Source organism: Mytilus galloprovincialis, chromosome 14, assembly GCF_965363235.1.
Source record: "Mytilus galloprovincialis chromosome 14, xbMytGall1.hap1.1, whole genome shotgun sequence".
NCBI classification, from domain to species: Eukaryota; Metazoa; Mollusca; class Bivalvia; order Mytilida; family Mytilidae; genus Mytilus; species Mytilus galloprovincialis.
In genome coordinates, this window is record NC_134851.1 from 66,164,643 (window position 1) to 66,181,122 (window position 16,480).

The 16,480-nt window shown below is 31.0% G+C and overlaps 1 long non-coding RNA gene across 1 annotated transcript; it reads left to right on the forward strand.

The window, feature by feature from the left end:
* Positions 1–1,686: 1,686 nt before the first annotated feature.
* LOC143058519 (uncharacterized) lies at positions 1,687–11,765 on the forward strand. The gene is made up of 5 exons (XR_012973101.1): positions 1,687–1,824; positions 5,726–5,862; positions 6,948–7,031; positions 8,752–8,975; positions 10,029–11,765. It is a non-coding gene; the product is annotated as an uncharacterized LOC143058519 (long non-coding RNA).
* Positions 11,766–16,480: the final 4,715 nt, after the last annotated feature.

Genomic DNA, 16,480 nt, shown 5'->3' on the forward strand with positions numbered 1-16,480 from the left:
CGACAACGACCAATCGTCAAAATCAAATATTTTCCTATACTTATCCGCGGAAGTATTCAAAGTTCTTGGTATCCACTCAATTTTCAAACACATCGAATTTTTTGTACAAACATAAAAAATCTCCATAGCTAGATTGGGCAAATCCAGTTTCATACTGCCAACTTCGAATATTTTATCTACGTTTTGGTAATCGGTGAGTAGTTTGAAATTTATTTTAAAATGATCAGGAAAGCTTTCCAAGTCAAAATCACTGCCTTTAATTCTCGCCAAGTTGACCTTGAGATTTTAGTGAAGAATGCCAAAATTCTAACTCTTTAATAGACACAAGATCTAACTTAACTCTAGAGTCCCATCGATCATTTACTAAATGGTGTGTCTTGTCAAAATTCTACATATATTACCTAATGCGGGTAATAATGCAATGATTTTACCAATATCCGCTGCAAATTTCATTGCAGTCGTATAACAAGGATTTATAAGTGTCACTTTTCTATGAAAACACAAGAAACTTTTATGATTCAACATGCATATCTATATCATGTATATGAAGGTACCCCGATGATGTCTTGAATCAAACCTCGTATTTAAATTTAAATAACATTTCGTATTGATGTACGTGTCTTGGGTCAAGAATCAACACCGATAAAGGATTAACAACAAAAGGGGGAGTGCTAACTTCCTTAGCGACTCCCGTAAATACCAAAAATACAGAAGTAGGTGCATCGGTAATTTTCCACAAAAAAAAAAAAAAGCCAGATTCAAGTATATTCTATTCTATTCTATTCTATAGGTAAAACTAATTTTTTGAACTCGGCCATGCAATAAAAGTTTCTCTTTCCAAAATTGTAGGCTATTATACAATCGACCTTTAACATTATAAAGTTGTATTAACTCATTGTCATACTCATATGTGTCTAAACATAAATTAAGGTTTATGTACCCTTCTTGGTCTTTCAAACTAAAAACTTTTTGATACCAAAATAAAGTAACAAAACAGAGGAAACATGCCAACTTTAGAGGTTTTCTCTGTAATTCATATTGGGGGAAAGGCTTCTGACTTATTATTTTTTGTTAAAAGTTGTACCTAACGAAGCTATTTCAGTTTATTTATTGAAATTATTGCAAAATTTATAGAAAATCCAGCACATTGAAATCACACATTTCGGTAATCTTGTATACATATAGTGATGCATGTGATTATGATAAATACCGTGCTAGCATTTATTCTTGTTATTTCCCCCCAGGTAATGCAGTACCTCGGTGTTAAACATGTGTCCCTATGTGTTGATAGAGGCCGCCATGTTTGGGTTTTAAAGAAAACTATTGACGATTTTTGAACACACGCACAGAAGAATCGAAATGGGTTAGTTTTGATATTTTTTCACATACATTTCATGGCAATCATGTTCAGCCGGAACTTCTGACTATTCCATTGAAGTTTAACTTACAAAGTATAAAAAAAATATTTTTCTTGAGCATGTTCGTAATGTTTACATTTTGTCTTTCCCGGTCTGATTGATAAATTACTACGCGGTATTGATATCTCATTTAATTTACATCGTTTTTCGAAAAAAAACATACTAAATTCTTCTAAATTGTTGTTTAACGAAAATGATACATGAATTTTTGAAACAAGATAAAATATAAAAATATTTCTTTAAGAACTATACTATTACGCATTTATTTCCGGAAGTGCTCTTAGGCTACAAAAGATGAAAACATTGTGAATTTTAGAAAATCGTTTATGAGAATTGCATTCTGTGTAGAGCATATATTTCCATTTTGGTAATATCTTTGCATAGAGCAAAGTTGTATATAGATCGGGTAAGTGGTTTTGATGAAAATAAGTAAAATACAATCGAATGCAACGGGTTGATGAGGGAAAACTTCCGGTGCTAAAATAACTTTTTAATTAATTTATTTTGTGAATTTAAAGGTATATTTTGCTTCAAACACTTTTACAAAGGTAAGTATAGTCAGAATTTCAACTTTAAAGTCTGTATTTCTATTTCCAAACATGTATGTAAACATCATACAATGTATGGATGGCCTCATCTGTCATAAAAGTCTTACCTGCTTACACATGTAAAAGTCCTAAACACACAAGCAAGAATAAGATTAGCAGAAGTATATATTATTAGTCATAGTGACATGAAGTATCAAAAGAGAACCAATAAGTTTGGTTTAGGAGGTGGTGGTCATCGTTATAAAAGAACATGTATCAGAAAAGGGAAATGTACTTTAAAAAGGGGGAGACCTATGTTCTCATTCACATGTAACAGCAACAGAAAATTGAACGGTAGAGCCAGAAACAGACTTAAAATTTGCATTTCGAAATTCAAATTGAACTATAAAATCAATAAAGCAAAACAACAACCATGTTTTGATTCTGAATATGATATTGTATATAGGGATACAAATTATTTGAAAGCAATTTTGAAAAAGAAAAAACTACCAACGCAGAATGGTTACCGATTTATTGATCTTCAACAAATGCAGTCATTCATTTCACAAGTTACAATGCATTCAATATCATGTGAACGTGCTGTTGAAATTGCATTGAAAGGTATTTCACCATACACAGATTTAACAGAAATAAAATCTTATGGGATAGCTTGTATCCTTGGCATTAAATGTAAAGGGTGTAATTATATACACACCATGAACACTAGTTCAAGACTACAAACGTCTAAGGACAAAATTAATCGTTTTGATGTTAATGTAAGAGCTGTGTGGGGAAGTATGGTCACTGGTAATGGGGCATCTCATTTAAATGAGCTGTTAGGGACGATGAACTCACCGGGTTTGAGACAAGCTACATTCGGTAGCATTGAAGAAGAAATAGGTCAGATGTGGCATACTGTATTAGAGGAAGAAATGCTAGCAGCAGGTGCAGAAGAAAGGCGTATTGCCATTGAAAATAACAACTATAATGAAGGTGTACCCAGCATAACTGTAATCGCTGATGGTGGGTGGAGTAAAAGGTCCCACAAACACACGTATAATGCTTCAGGTGGGGTAGCAATTATAGTTGGTAAACAAACTGGCAAAATTTTATATATAGGTGTACGAAACAAATACTGTTATATCTGCAGCAGGGCATTAAATACTCAAACTGAACCACCAGAACATGTATGTTTTAAGAATTGGTCAGCCTCCAGTCAGGCTATGGAAAGCGACATATTAGTTGAAGGATTCAAGCAGGCGGAAAAGGTACATGGTTTGCGATATATGCAGTTAATAGCAGATGGAGATTCCTCAGTATATGCGAAAATTCAGGAAGAAGTACCCATTTGGGGTAAATTTGTGACAAAAATGGAATGCTCAAATCATGCTTGCAAATGTTTACGTTCAAATTTGGAAAAACTGGTAAATGACAATCCAAACTATAAGGGTCAAAATAAGCTAACCAAGACAACCAGAGTAAAGATTGTTAGTGCAGTTAGATGTGCTATTAGAATGAGGTCCAAGGAGTGTAATCGATCTGCAGCTATAAAACTTTTGGCACATGACATAAGAAATTCAGTTCATCACATATTTGGCAATCACAAAAACTGCAGTAATTTCTGCAAAGCTAATGAGAAACGTAATGAAACATCTATAGCTAGTAGTGATAATTTAAGTACAAATGACATTCCAGACATTTTTGAAAGTCAAAGCTTACTTTGGTCAGAAGGTACATCTTTATTAGCTCAAGAGGAATCAAGGTTTAGTAGCAACTTAATTTATACTGATTTAGACAAGCAAATGCTATCAGATATTACACTCCTATTGAATAGACTTGCTACAAAGAGTGAACGACTGGTAGGAAATGATACTACAAACATTGCAGAGTCATGGATGCATGTCAGAAGTAAATTTGATGGGGGTAAATTTTATAACTTGTGTAATCGTGGGTCATGGCATGCACGATGCTACGGAGCTGCTGCAAGACAAAATCTAGGTCCAGCATGGGCCCCCCAAGTTTGGTCTAAAACAACTGGCAATGAAGCAGGATTTTATTTTAAAACAGTATACAATAGACGAAAGAAACATCTTATCAACACTAAAATCTATACAAACAAACCAGAACAGAAAACAAGGAGGTGGAAAAGAAAAATGAAAAGCTGGACTGACAGTACCACCAAAAAAGCAAGATATGAATATGGTCCTGACTCAATGGAAGTAACTAAAGATGTAGAAAAATTAGAACTTGACCAACTTAAAGATAATTACATATCTCATCATATTGAACTAACTAATGATCAGATATTGGCTATTGAAAGACAAACAAAAACCCAATCTAACTCTCAAGTTTGGAAAACAGAAAGAAAAAAAAGACTCACAGCTTCTAACTTTGGCAAAATTGTAAAACGAAATACCAAACTCAAAATTAAACCACTTATTTCAGAATTGTTATATTCAAGTTTCAAAGGAAATGCTTATACAGTAAAAGGACTGCAAGAAGAAAGAAATTCAATTCATGAATACATTTTGAAAAAAACTGAATCTGGGGTAAATGTCAACGTTGAAAGTAGTGGACTTATTATCGACAAAAATCACAAATTCCTAGCCGGCAGTCCAGATGGACTTGTCAATGAAAATGGAGAAATGGGCCTTATAGAAATTAAAAATATTCTGCAGAAAAAGAATATGTCATTCATTCAAGCAACGAAAAAAGTGTCAAATTTCTGTCTACAATATACTGATGAAAAAGTCCAGTTGAAAAAGAAACATAACTATTACTTTCAGTGTCAAGGTCTTTTGAATATATCTGGTCTACCCTGTCTTGACTTCATTGCAAGGTCTACTAGCCCTTATCAGATTCACATAGAGAGGATATACAGAGATGAGGTTCTTTGGAATGATACAATGCTTCCAAAATTAGAAGCTTTCTATTTTTTGGCATTATTACCGGAATTAGCTGCACCACGATATAACAAAAGTCCAGGAATTAGAGAACCTGGTGATTGGGTACGACATATATTGCTTATTCATGTTATTTGCACAAATTGGAATTAATTGATTACTATGACAATTATCAAATTTATAAATTACATGCTAATTAATTTCCTAATGTTTCTTATCCAAAATAGGCTCAGATCTTAATCAATTGATAGGAAAGAGTTTCAGTATATGTATTAAATATTAAACTGAAGAACAAAAATATACATGTAACATAAAAAGTAACCAGCTATGAAAATCCTTTATAAATAATCAGGATTAGTTCATTTATTAAGATGATTAACTTAAAACGGGACTTGACATGACATGGTACAGTAATTTTACATGTTTTACTCATGATAAAATGTATCACATTGTGGGTGTTTGATAGAACTTTTAATTACCTATATCTAGTCAGTAAATGTACATGTTACACATGTACTCAAACATATTTTTTTTTAAATTGCAGTACAGTCATGACAGTTGTATCTTTTGTAAAACACATGATGTGAATATAGTACCCCCTCTGAGCAGTTGAATAGTTACATAGAATATTCTATTAGTGTAAGCAGAAATAAGCAGAAAAAAAAATATATTGAAGCTCTTCAGTAATGTGTAAAAGAGAGAAAAAATCCTGCAAATGTGCAATTTGACAGTTGTATTTTTTTATTTGGCTGCCCTAGAATTACAAAGTGTTTCAATTTAAGTTACACTGGTAAATCTATGATAATAACTTAATATTCTCCATACTTAGGATACTAATTTCAATATCATTTTAATTTGTTATCTTATTTATTTGCAGTTTTTAGTCAACACTTCCAAGAAAAAAACATCTACAAGAAACAGAAGAAATCCAAGAAAAATAGCTGTAGCCAAGAAAAAAACTACAATAAGAAAGGATACTGACAATTCAACAACCAACAAAAAGCAGAGTTCTAAGTAAGAAATGTATATATTTGTATTCAGATATATTTATAATCAGTACTTACCATGCTTATAGAGTTCACAAGGACTTATAATTGGCAAATGCTTGATACATGTATGTAAGCAGTTTGATATACATAATACTAAATGAACCAGTTTATTATTGTTATGGTAATTCAATAAAAACCAAGAGTTGAACTTGATACATGTATCAAACAACATGTAGTTATCAATAGTTCTTGTGGTATAACTGTCTATCTGAGAAAATATAATCATGATAATTCCACAAAACATTGGTCTGATCTTTACATTTTTCATTCAAATTTATTATTTAATAATGGTGACAAAAAAAAAGGATTTAGGTGAAACATTTTTATGTCTTGTATATATTGCAAACATCACATTTTTTTGCAACCGTACTGCATCCAATTTGAAACCAGCAATAATTTTTCAGTGGAAAACAGTTCACATGCCAGAGCAATAAGATAATGATTGTAACAGATATTTCCCTTATCAGTAATTGATATCATTAAGATACAGTATAAACTCCTCATATAAATTACAGCTGACAGCCTTAATGGGGTTTGGGATGATTTCCATGTTAATACACATAAATGACATACATGTAGAAGAGGCGTTAATACATTTTAATATAAAAAAATGAAATTATAATGAGGTGTATAGCACTCAAAACATAGATATGTCAAAGAGACAATGAATGAGACTTTGAATATATATGCAGACAAAATTCATGCATGCTGGGGCTTACAGTCATAAAGATATCAAGTATGAATCGTGGCCTCACATTCATTAATCAAGCAATAAAAAATTTTGTACTGAGATTATTGTTTGGACTACAAATTTAGTACTTCAAGTATTGGTAAGGTTTTCTGACAAAAAGGCCAAAGTTCACATTAACAATGGTTAAGATTTCAATGAACAATGTAAATAATGAAGCAAATGATATCACAAAGCTGTTAATGGCCCAAATTTATAAACTTTGGCATAAAAAAAGATGTATTGCACATTTAATCATTGTTAATTGTTAAATATTACACGCATGAGCTTTTTACAATATGAGATTTCTTTTTTACATCTAGGAATGCAAGTAACAGCAAAACAACTCTAAAGCCATCTACAAGTACAACTGAACAATACACTGTTAAAAGAAAAAAATCAATGAGGTGAATTTATATTTTTAACCTTAAAACAAAAAACCTTCTTTTTTTACAGCTTATTTCCTAATGCATGTAGAGTAAAACTTTGGTTAATTTGCTTGCTTTGATTGTATATTGTACAATCATATTAGGATAACAAACACTTAAATTCAAATATAAAAATATATATATTGTTTAAAGATGTCAATCTTATTTTCAAAGCTTGCATAAACAACTATACACACAAAGCAAGCAAGCCAACCAAAGTTTTACTTTTCAAGCATTAGGAAATCAGCTGTAAATAATGCAAAAAATATTTATTTGTTGTTTTTCAAAAGCACATTTTGATTTATAAATCCTGGCTTCTTCTCCATTCACTTCCTTTTAAAAATTGTCTAGATGTTTTGTAAAACTGCTGTGATTCAACTGTTTCTAACATTTAGTTTGTGATCCCTTAATATAAAAGTGTATAGACTTTTGAATTCTAATTATTAAGTATTTAAGTGTCTAAAATGTTAAAAGATTTCCAAGCTTTAGTCAGTTTTGAAATTTTTATTCATGAAATTATATTTTTTTTTATCAAATAGGAGTGTATACAAAAGAAGATGTGGTATGATTGACAATGAGACAACTCTCCACAAGAGATCAAACGATACAGAACTTAACAGCTTTAAGTCACTGTTCAGCCGTCAACAATGAGCAAACCTCATACACCATACATGAAAGGCCACAAAATTACAAATGTAAAACAATACAAACAAAAAAACTAACAGGCATAGAATGTACAAAAATTAATGAAAAAAAATACATAACACAGCAGCCAAAAAGTAAAACCACTGAATCTGACAGTAACTTCATACCAAGCATAACAAGAATTTGTAATTTTATACTACTGAAGATAAACAAATTGTTGAAATGCTGTCTTTTCTTTCTTTTAATAGCATATTTTTGTTTTGTTTACAGTTTTTTGTATTTACAACAAATTTTTGTTTTTGTTTTGTCAAACATGTAATTTTCATTTTAAGTATAAATTCTCTTTCGAAAATTTATTTTGTATACACCTTGAGAATCCAGTGCTTGCTCTCTAACCCAAAATTAACTAAAAAATTTCACCAAAGCATATTTTCTGTATAAAATATGCATATATTATATACCTTTAAATACCTTTAAATACCCATTCAAGCAATTCATCAAAATCAATTCTAAAGAGTATAACTGTATTCATGTTTTAGGCTACTATTTGATTAACATGTTCGCTTACAGATAAAAAATATTGTAAAAGAAGGAATAATAAAATTGATAATGAAAATTGTGAATGTGGCGAATGTATCATTGGGACAGCAAGTTGTCCATTGAGAAGACTGCTGTAGGCCACTTATGGGTCTTTAACACAGCCACAAAATCATGCACCAGGGGAAATGTTTCAGCTGTTCCCTATTAAACAAAAAGTGTACTTGTTCATGCATGTTCAAAACTCCAAAAAATAGAAATGAACAAAAATTATAAACATACAAGACTAACAACTCAAAAACACTCTAAACTTGGACCAGGCAACAAAAACTTGGACCAGAAAACATTGGACCAAATACTCTGTTAAACATGTTTTATAAGATCACAACACCCCCCCCCCCCCCCTATACTAATGCCATTGTAGAATAGTAAACATAAATAAAAGTGTTGCATCCTATAGTATAAAAATTAATTTCATAGACAAGACTATTATTCAACAGTATTGATATGATTTTAGGTGTTCGAACACTAAATTTGTTGGTCGTAGAATCAAACACAAGTGGATGGTTAATGAAGAAGAAATTTGGTATGAGGGAACAGTTTTAGCCGCAGTTACCGGAAAAGATGGTGAAAGATTGGCAGAATATGACATACTTTATGATGGTGAAGATTCCAGTTGTATAGTGAACCATTTAATTGAAGATTTCAGAGACTCATCAGTGCAGTTTATTGATTTGTAAGGTATGTATTACACCTAACAACAGCCTGGATATTGTACTTATTCACACTTCAAAAACACTGCTAGAGTATAGTGTTTTTGACCCACCCATTCATCTGTCATGTTCAAATCTTTTTATACCACACAACAGAATTTCATCATGATTTGAAGATTATATGGACATATTATGTAAATGTGCATATCAACACGAATTATTGATTCAAACTTTTAGGAGTTATGCCGCTTTGAATTTTAAATTTTGTTCAGGATATATAATTGCAACAATTTGTCAGTGACACTCCTGTGAAACTACATGAAACTTTGTAGTTATAAGGACACATAATTATATTAGATGTACGTTTCATTATGATACTTTATTCTGATTGGCTAACTGCACATCACGTGTTATTCCTTAAGCAATTGCATTACTCAATAAAACATTTCATTCATGATAACATGTGGTCCCACAATAAAGTGCACAGGTGAATTAAATAAAACAATTATAAAATTTGTGTTTTCATGATCATACTAGCTTAAAAATGTAATTATAAGTATTGAATACTTCTTTTTGTAACTTCATAGGGTTGTAAAAGCGTTGACCGTGCGCAAATATTTAGAATGAAGCGCTTCATACAAAATGTACTTTGGTCAATGCTTTTACACCCCAATAAAGTTACAAAAAAAAACATTCAATTCTTAAATGAAAATAAATATAATATGTAGATGTACTAGAAATTTACATCAGTTGACTTTAGTAAATTATTTTAAATCTCCACATCCTTTATTCAGTCATTATATGATTTGGATATAATGTGACTATAATTATTTGATTATGCTTTTCTAACTATAGAGATATAGGTTCCTTTTGTACCCTTCATATTTTTCTGTTGATACATGTATTATTCTTGAGAGTTTTTAGACTTTTTTTATTTCACTTAATTCTTGAAACATAAGGTATGTAAGTACAATATTTAACAAACAAATAAAAGAGAACTATTAACATATTAGCATTAAGCAAAGTCTCACACATTATTTATTAGTATTTTAGATTTTATCATATGCTATTGTTATTGCAGGTTTATTTTTTTCTTTATGGAACTCCTGTAAACCAAGACTTTTATAATGGCACCAAACATAGTTTTTTCTGGAATATCAGAAGTTTTTGATGAATAAAGAAGACTATGAAGAATTGATTTATTTTGGCAATATAAGATACTCATTGATGTTAATACACCTGAGTGTTAACCACTTGACATTAGATGCTACTTTTAAACTGAGTTGTATTTATATACCGGTGTGTATTTTTACTTTATAATTAAACATCATTTAGTAAAACTTTTGATATATACTGATTAGTTGATTGACATTGAATGTATTGTTTTTATTGGTACTGGAATTGTAAGACACACATTGATTGTGTCACTTGAATTTTGTTTTTCAAAAACTTTCTGAATCTTTTGAAGGAAGTCATATAAAATTATTTATTACATATAGGCTATATTTGGTTTTAATTTTTTGTTGTAAAATTTTGTTGAAATTTCACTTAGAATTTGATAATGTAATTGGATTTCGAACACATTAGTGTACTTGCATTAATTAGAGATTTTTAAAAGTGTGACACATACATGTAGGTAGAAGAGTAAAGAGTTACTAGTAGTCTACGGTTTGTAATTGATATGTATATATACATGTATTATATTAGACTTTGTAAATACATACATTTTTAAGATTTTGGAAAAGAAGTAATGTTTACTATTGAAAATTTGAGACATACATATTTTAATATATACTTCTTATTTAAACCATATATAGTGATGAAACTTATATAGAGACATCATATTTTGTGTTTCTTATTACTCACTGAAGTTTCCATAATTAGGAACAAATGTAATTATTTGAAATACATTCTTTATATCTGAACACATAGATTATGATGTTCCTATAACATATTTTTTTTACTGTAGATGTTAGATATATAAACTGGTTCCACATATTGGGTTATTTTTATCACTATGTTTACTTGTGTAATAAAGTGATGTCAAAGAACCTTACACCTGTCGCTTATTGAACTCCTGTAAAACAAGACTATTATATAACTTTTTCAATAAATTTATCAAAAACAGTAGATTTAATTATTTATTTGAAAGAAAAAAAAAGTTTAAAGGGAAGGATTTCAAACCCATTTTACAATATTCAAGTTAGCCAATAAAAAATATAAGATTGTAATTATCACACAACACTTTATATATGAATTCCACCAATCTTTGTTTTATCATTAAGGTGCATTATCTCCCTTTTTGTATTTAAAATTTTGTTTTGTGGTTTTCAGTAATTTCAATAGCCCAAATTATGGAAAACTATATTTCAAAAACAATTTAACATAAATCATATGTATAATAGACATAAATAAACATGTTTAAGGAATTTTAAATTATTTTCTTTTTATTTATATCAATATGACACTCCATACTTTAGTATTAAAAAAGTAGTTCCAATAAAATTTGTACTCCATTTTTTTTTCAAGAGACCCTTTATATGATTTGAATTTGTCAGTTCATGAAACTTATTTATCCCAAATAAACACTAGCATGATATTGTTTATGTTTCATTGTTTGATTTTCTCAATTTTTTGTATAAATTGGTGAAGAAATGACAATGGTGTATTTTCTGCAAGAATTGGTGACTTTTTATGGTAATATGATCATTTGGTGATGAAACTAAAGAAATTACCCATGCCAATGAGTAGAACATTTTATGAGGAACATTTTGGTGTATCATATGTATATATTTGAATTGAAATATTGAAATAACAATGATATGTATTTTGCTTGTTAAGAAGGGTACATAATCCTTAAAGTCAATCAAAGATCATACCTCATTTGGAACTGCTGGTGTTGTTAGACCGCTTATTTCTGGACAATTAGACGACCAATGTCCTGTGGAAAACAACGAGAAAGCATCAGCTGTAGGGATGCTAGTAGGATTTTCATCTTCACTCCTATAATGACTTCTTGCAGGTGCACATTCAGGAGAACTTTGGACTTCCTCGTCAGACATGAAGTAGAAAAAAGTCAAACAGACCTTAACAGCAATTGAATTAAACGTGTAGACTGATTGAATGCAAACCGTCGAATGATTTAATTCCCGCTTAGGTATGCACGGGTGAATCAACCCGTGCAAATTACTACGCATAACGGTATTCGTTAAGCCTTATAACGAAAAGAAATTTATTTAGCTCCTCATTCATCTCCATTCTCTTTATTTTATATTGTAGCACCCCGTTATATTATATTCTTTATATTTGACCTCCGGTCCCCATTCTTCTCTACACGTTATATGTTGGCGCCCAGGGGTTGAAGACATAAAACTTGGCTCAAAAATTCATGCTAAAATATGAAATCCAGCATTTTGATTGGTTGATTTTCGAGTATGAGTACACAAAACTGACTCGAAAATTTTTATGTCTTCAAGGCCAGTATTCTCTATTCTTTATTTCCTATTTGCAAAAACCCATTCAGACCATCATAAATGATCGTACAATTTGGAAATTAGTATGGAGTTCATTATCACTGAACTAGCACATATTTGTTTAGGGGTCAGCTTAAGGACGCCTCCGGGTGCGGGAATTTCTCGTTACATTGAAGACCTGTTGGTGACCTTCTGCTGTTGTTTTTTTTCTATGGTCGGGTTGTTGTCTCTTTGGCATATTCCCCATTTCCATTCTCAATTTTTTCATGTAAAATACGGAAAGATTTTTTTTTACTGTCAAATTCACACTAAATTAAAAATGCATTCATATTTAAATATTTTATATATAACGCGAAAACCAGGGACTTTCTATAGTAAGTATGGAAAGTCTCTGGCGAAAACATATAATAAAAAAAGATAAAAAAATAAACTGAACTATCAGCAATAGTAAGACACGTTATAGTGTCGATCACTAGAGTTTCGAAACACAGACGGAATTCCGTACGGCCTTTAACAACGAGAAAAAAATCACATACCGCTTAGTACATCATACATTTTGTAAAAGGCCCGAACACGAAATATATGAAAGAATTTAATTCAGGAAACTTAATGCCTAAGGAAGCTACAATTTGCAATTGATTTTAGGGGGGTTTAGGATGAAGCTTCGAAAAAAGGCAGGCCAGGAGTTTTGATTTAAGAAATTTAGGATGTGACACTTGACAGTTTATGTAGAAACAAAAGCCAGGATAATCTCATAAAAAAGGTAGGATCGAATAGAATGAAAAAATAAAAAGGCAGGACAGATTGAACAAAAAAATAAAAACACAATTTTACTTCCTAGACCCCCCCCCCCTTTTTTTTCTTCACAGGCCTAAAAATCAAATAGTAGCTCCCTTAATCAACGTATAACATCAAGATTTGTTTAAGGGCATATCCAACAGTTTCAGGGGAGGTAATAACAAACGTAACCGTCGTCTATTGTTCCCCGTAATTTTACGGTGTTTCAACGACGTCATAATGGCCGTCTGGAAAGGGCGGTTTCTTTCCTTAACGGAAAGGGCACCAAAGGAAAGGGCACGGCGGGAATCGGCAAACAACTCATACAGAATATTAACAGAACTAGAACTCAAAACTTAAAAGATATCTTTGTCCTTTTTGTCTATTATAAAAGAACTACAATTATCTTAATCATTACTAGACCATACTCACTTAAGTTTCCGTTTTATAAAAATTATCTTCAATACAGTAGAAAGGAAATGCGTAATGATTTATTATTGCATTAGAATGCAACACAAATTGTAATTATAGTTCTTTACCAAACTTTTCCGAGAGATTGTCATTCCGGATAAAAAAGAAAACTGAAAGTTTCGTTTTTACTTGAGAAAGATGAAAAAAATGGTTTCTTGAGAAAAATAGAATACGGCGTAAAACTAACATTAGATCATGCATCTAGCTTTGCGTTGAAGTGCTAATATATTTACAGTAGCTCTTTAAATAAATACGACCTTTAACCGGAAAACAATGTATTAAAAAACAAAAGATGACACAGTAATAAAAAAACATTGAACTAGGAAAACATTGTAATATATACACTGACATACAAGTGGAAAATATCTGACGATGTTGTGTTTACTTATGTATGAGGGAATAAATATAATTTAACAAACAAAAAACCAGTGTAGGTCTTGACTAATTAGACACGCCCTCTTAAGTCAGCGGGTCCATAACAGGATTGAAAAAAAACAGCCATCGAAATACCATAATTCGAAATTGGGGGGTGGGGAGCTAATAGCTTAAGTCAAGATTTTGATCATTATTCAACTTTATTTAGTACGGCATACATTTTACCGCTAGTACACTCTTTATATCTTGATAGTCTTGATAATGTACATTTATCAATCATTTACTTCAGATCCATTCTCGCCTCGTCGTAAATATGCGTGAGATATTTGCCACTGGAGCACGGGAGCAATCAATTCATCAGTTTCATATAGTGATGCATAATCATTAGTTCTCAACTGATAAGTGTCTCAAACAGTACTCCAGTTTTGGTATTTTATTTTTATTTTATATCTTATTTCTAAACGAAAATTTTAGAATTTCATTCCGCATCTTCCTCTTTAAATTCATTTGTTTGAATAATCAATGTCTACATCAGTGGTTTCATTGTATGCAGCCAAACTATGTACATAGAGGGCAGTAGAACAGAAAACAATTTCCATTGTGTATATATGCAATAACTCGTATATTGAAGCGTTTGACCACGGCAGTCAGGCTCGTTTATGTGGAAAAATTACCGTGTCAATTTCATATACTTAATCAATTTATATATTGTAAATATGTCATAAAAACAAAAACACACGAAAAAAATGGCCACAATTTATAATAACATTCCAACATTTATGGCCGTTTTGTTTATTCTCCAAGTTAATATCTTACTGAACTGTTTTGTTAATCAAAGTATTTTTTTCCTCTACAACTGCAAAAGGCGCAACAGATGCGACTTATTTGAAGATTCATGTGACCTTTGTTGTTGTTTATAGATTTTATTCGAAGTTCGTATATCGCTTCAACCATTTATTTAGATGGTATTTTAACGTATAGATAGCGCGAAACTCTTCTTAATCTATGAGATATTACGACATTTTTATTTCGACTAAACGAGGCTGCAAATTTATACATCTGAGATATATACACGTAACTGTTGGACGGGAGCAGTCCAGAGATGTGAATATTTCTATACCCAATCAATCCTTTTTTTTATGAAAAAGATTTTAAAGGTATACACTAATACGACAGCAACCCAACGACACATATAATTCAAAACACTAAGAGTCAACATACAGATTTTTTTATAGCTAGAAGCCTGTAAAGAAAGAAAAAAACAAAACTGCAACATGAATATATAATATAGAGTCAGAGAGATTTTAGACAAGTGTGTGGTTGCAAAATTTCACATGCTCTTTATTGATTTCGATATGTGAAATTATATAGACAGTGTTATATAAATCAGTGTAAGAAAACACTTCTTTGTAAAGTAACGGTAAAATAAATAATGATTATGGATGACGGACGTCAAGTGGCATGTAAAATGAATAATCAGAACAAAAACATCAAATGTAAATATAATATGAAAATTAACCCTGCTTTGTACTATAGACCGACACACAGAAACGGATTTCTAACGTGTAATTCGTTTGTTTTAAAAGAGGGATGAAATACCGTATACCAGAGACGGGGACTATTTTAATAGTTTGTAATTCCATGGTTTGCTAACCCGAATAAATCAGTCCCTCCCCGTAATCGATCTCTCCTACTTGTAATCTTAGATCAGCGGAATATAACGACTGAATTATTCGGATTAATTGTTTGCATGTTTCACAATTTTGACGAACACAATAGTAAAGTTTACTGAATTATTATCTCGTACAGATACTGGTCCATTAAAAATATAAATAAGAAGATGCGATATGAGTGCTATCGAGACAACTATCCAACAAAGTCACAGTCTGCAACACCGTCGCACTGCCTTTGAAAAATTAGCGGGGAAATATAACGTTACGTCCCGAAACGTCTTAATTTTTGGCGCAATTTGTGAGGCTTACGGAAGGGATAGAGTAAACAATATTATATTACTGGATTTTTCTCAAAAACGAGTATGGTGACAAATATTTTTCAAAACGTTATGACGTTCCATTTTTTTCAAAGAATAACATATCTTACTTTGGTCAAATCGACACCGTTAGAAGTATTTAAAAAAATCTAAAATGTGCATTTCAAATGTACATTTCTTGCCGTTTTTGGGGATAACCATGACGTTTTTGGCTTTATTTGAGTAAGAATTAATTCTTTAAATGGTAAAGTAAGATTTTTCTAACCATCTTGAACTATGTTGCTTCAATTTATGCCCCATTATATAAGTATATGTTGATTAAAAAATCATATTTATTTTTTTAAATAAAAAACGTTTGTTTCTTCAAAATTGCAAAAATGTCCAATTTTCTGCAGTATTTTTTGCAAAAACGAAATCGACAACAAATATTTTTTTTGGCAAAATTTT